The following is a 4,262-nucleotide window of genomic DNA, read 5'->3' as shown; positions in this document are numbered from 1 at the left end:
GTCAGCGTTCTGGTTATCGATCAAGGATGCAACGGCCGAGTTCTATTAATCGCTTTCGCAATACCAGCCTTCCTCTTTTCTTTCGCAGTATTTAATAATATTATCTTATTACCATAACTCATATTTTGACATATGTATACGTGCTTATGCAATGGTCACTTGTGCAATGGCACTCGTGACACTAATCTAGATTATCTGTGTATCTATTCTGTTGTTCAATACTTGTTGGTTGAACGGCACTTACATGCATTATATCTCCCAGTGTGCATATCTTATAGTGTAGTTTTCATAAAGTTCCTAAAGAAATTGTGAAAACTATTTCTGAAAATCTTATAAAAAGTATTAAAATGTGTTTGTATTTCGAGCAGCAAGAACTAATTCAGTTAAAATACTAGCCGACTCGGAAACAATGACGTTAGAAAGAGCGCTGGCACCATTAATGACCGGCGCGTTCTGCAATTTGGCCATGTTCGAATATCCTCTTGGGCAATCTAGGACGTATATTTCTTGCCTGTATAGTTTGGCCAAATGGAGCCTTCTTACGTACTTCTTTTACTATCCAAGTTACATCATTAGTTATGAAAAAAAAACAATATACGTCATAGATATCATATCGTTGCTCATCATTATATTAATTCCCTTCAGTATCTGCCGTTTTAAGGTAAAAATTTAAAATGTACTCTCGATTACTACATAATAATACTTGGTTTTTTAATATTACTTGTCTTTCGTTTAGTAGTATTTTTAATTAAGAGCATTAAAGGAGTCTTAAATTCACAATTATAAGCAAATACAAATTTATGAAAAGTTTTTATAAAAGGGTTTCGTTACCTTCAACTATGACCTACTTTTAGTCAAACTCAAGCTATGCAATTTATCCCATTCGGGCCTCTCGCTAATCTGCTCGTTCCGTACAATTCGCACCCAGCAAGTCCTCATATATAATCCTTTTCCTCTTTTCTTCTCTTCTCGTGCCGTTTCCTCTGGAGTACCCCAGGGTTCCATACTCGGACTTTTATTTTTAATATTTTGTCTCTGATTTTTCTAATGTTTCTCTGTCCTCCGATCTCTTCATTTATGCAAACGTAATTCTTCTCAAATCCTTTCATCCATTCGATACTTTAGCAGACTGTTCTGTTTTAAATAAAAATCTAAAATCTATTGCCGAATGAACAATTCAAGTAGTGAAATATACAAAATTATAGACTTCTTTAATTAATACCATAAAATATAACAACGAAATTCAACTGGGTGTTAGGAGTCTCTGCGCTGAATGCTATCTTGCACAAAAATTAATTGTGAATAACAAATTAGATTTGTACGTTTCGGCTCACGTTTTGAGCCATTCTCAGCAATAACAATTGCCGCTAATCGTATTAAATAGCGCGCAGACTCCTAACGCTCAGTTGAATTTCGCTGTTAATCTATTGCCGAATGGTCTCTACTAATAATTCGCTGCATCTAAATCTCTATAAATCATCCTTGCTTATTGTCGGTTCCTCAACATTATTATCTCGTATTCAATCTTTCCATATTTCTCTTAACTCTGTTCCAATTCCTCGCTCCTCCTCTATTGAAATTCTTGATTTTCATGTTGAATCTTCATATTCAATTCACACGTGGCCGTCAAGTGTCGGGCTGCATACACCTGTCTACATCTTCTTTATCACCTTCCCTTCTCCACATCCCTTCCTGCTCTCAAAATCTCCTCACTTCTCAATTATGCGTTATTTCGTTATTTTATGTCGATGGCGTCTACGTTCTGGCTCTTAATCAACAACTCCTGAATCGTGTACAGCGTATCCAAAATGCTTGCCTCAGCTTCTCTTATTGTGTCAGTAAATACGACAATATCTCCGTATTATCAGAAATTTGGCTGGCTTAAAAAATTTTTTTCTTCACCTATGCTATCTCATTTTTTCTCTCCTTCACTCCAATACTCTCTTATGTCTACGACGCCTCCTTCAATTGAACTCTGAGCTTCATTTTACTTTTAACCCTCTTGTCACCAGGTACCAACATTACTTATTCTTCCTATTCATTGTTCCACTAAGTTCCGTGCTGCTTTCTCCTACACCTCAGTCAAATGTTGTAATTCTCTTACTATATCAATAAAAACCATTCCCTCTTTGTCCTGTTTTCGTTCTGCTGCCTCATGTTTCATCGCGTCACTCACAGTATTTAAGCGAGACTGATGTAACTGGTATATGTAGGTGCTTGCGTGTGTGTGTGTGCGTGCGTATATGATTTTAACTATTGTTACATCATTCAGTACGTCGATGCCTTAGTTACGGTTTTTTGTTGGTGGTAGATTTTGTAACAGCAGTTTTGCTGACGTCTAACCATTTGCAAGCTACTATAGTCTATTGTATCATATTTTTATTTATGTTTATTACTCTTTTAACATGTAATTTATAGATCAAACGAACTTACCAAGTGAAGTTTGATCATAATTATGCCTGTGGTCTCGTCCGGATGGAGAATTAAGTGTAGTAGTACATTTGCACACGTTCAGTCAACAGAATTCAAAATTAGGGAAAAAATAACCTTTTTTCCCCACGCGCCGCGGCACTCTAGACGCCGTAGCGCGGTTGGTGCCATGGGCGACCCGCCATCTTCATATTTCAAAACAGGAAGTCTTGGACGAGTCAGCTAAGCACGCACGCTCAGGGGAGGATCAGGGAGGGAAGCTCCATCCGGACGAGACCACAGGCATAATTATGATCGAACTTCACTTGGTAAGTTCGTTTGATCTATAAATTATGCCCCAGGTCTCGTCCGGATGGAGAATTAAGTGTAGATGTTCAGATTCTGACTCGTCCATCCAGAGACTAGAGAGAGATGAGAGCCTAGAAGGGAAATCATTAGATGACAAATTAGATATAGCCAGACAAATAAGGCGCATCCTTTAATGTTTATAAGATGAACAGGGAGACATACATAAAAACTATTACATACTAAGTCGTATTCTGATTTATCGATAAAACAGTGTTAACAAAGGTGTTACGTCCAAGCTCCGATAATGTGGATGAAAAGGTTTAGAGAAAAAAAAGGATAAGAAGGGAGAAGCATGGAAGGACGTTAGAGCAGACGCTATGTCTCACATGCATCCGCGGGAAAAGGATGGAGCGAGTCGAACGCACCGTTTATTGCTCTGAAATATGGGTCAACGTCCCGAAGAGACGATATGACACCTGTTTCCGTTGAGCAGTGCGATCGTCGGTCCGACTTTTGAGTCAAGGAACTCAATCCTTATAACTCGGGACCGGACCATATGCGATCTCTGACGCGGGGTGGGAGTAGATACGAGGTCTTATAATCTTAAAATAAATGTAGGTTGAGGACCATCATGTTGAACATATTCTACTTTTATTGAATGTTAAAGTTTAAATACAATACGACTATTGGTACTTAAGTTGTAATTATACTCTATAAATTGAATCATAATATTATTTAGAACAATTATCGTTACAACTAATCGCTTGCGCGCGCGTGTGTGTGTGTGTGTGTGTGCGTGTGTGTGTGTGTGTATGGTTGTTCATTTTAGGACTCTCGACTGGATGATTATCTATGATATATATATTATTGTTAACATGATTGTTATCTAAATTATTATTAACCTGATTGTTATCTAAATTATTATCAATATGATTGTTATCTAAATTAACATCATTGTTATCTAAATTAACATCATTGTTATCTAAATTATTATTAATACGGAATTCTTGGTAGGCTTCCTCTAACAGTCGACGGGCCTTTCTCAACCGTCGGGCCCTTAATCGCTTAGCTGCACGGGAAGGGCGTGCGCGTTGTCGATCACTCACTACGATTAATTGTCATAATTTAATGTCAGCCTCTGCTTAACAAGGGGATGGGAAATAAAAGAGTGAAGCTCGCGTATTAAGCGAACTTCTAAGTGAGGGGTATAGAGTTCATCGAAGAAATCGATGAACGTGGAAGGATAAGGATGACAGGTTAATTATGGAATCAACATTGAGAGTGCAGAGACTGAGAAGGGTTAATGTTTCTACAGAGACTGATCTGATTTAATTCGCGAGGTAAATAATTAAAAAAAGTAACTTACTGCTGTTTAGTAGCTTCCGGACTTCGCGATGATTGCCAATGGTCCGATCTAGGTGGAGGTCGCGTGCAGAATTGGACCTTTGGAGTAGCTTCAGTTGGATGTCTGGAGACCTCCACTTGAAACTTTTTCGCGACTAAAATCGCTAATCGCGCCGACTTGATTGCGGCGATCTGGTCGC

Source organism: Trachymyrmex cornetzi, unplaced genomic scaffold (assembly GCF_001594075.2).
Source record: "Trachymyrmex cornetzi isolate Tcor2-1 unplaced genomic scaffold, Tcor1.1 scaffold439, whole genome shotgun sequence".
Lineage (NCBI taxonomy): Eukaryota > Metazoa > Arthropoda > Insecta > Hymenoptera > Formicidae > Trachymyrmex > Trachymyrmex cornetzi.
Note: the sequence above shows the minus strand (reverse complement) of the source record.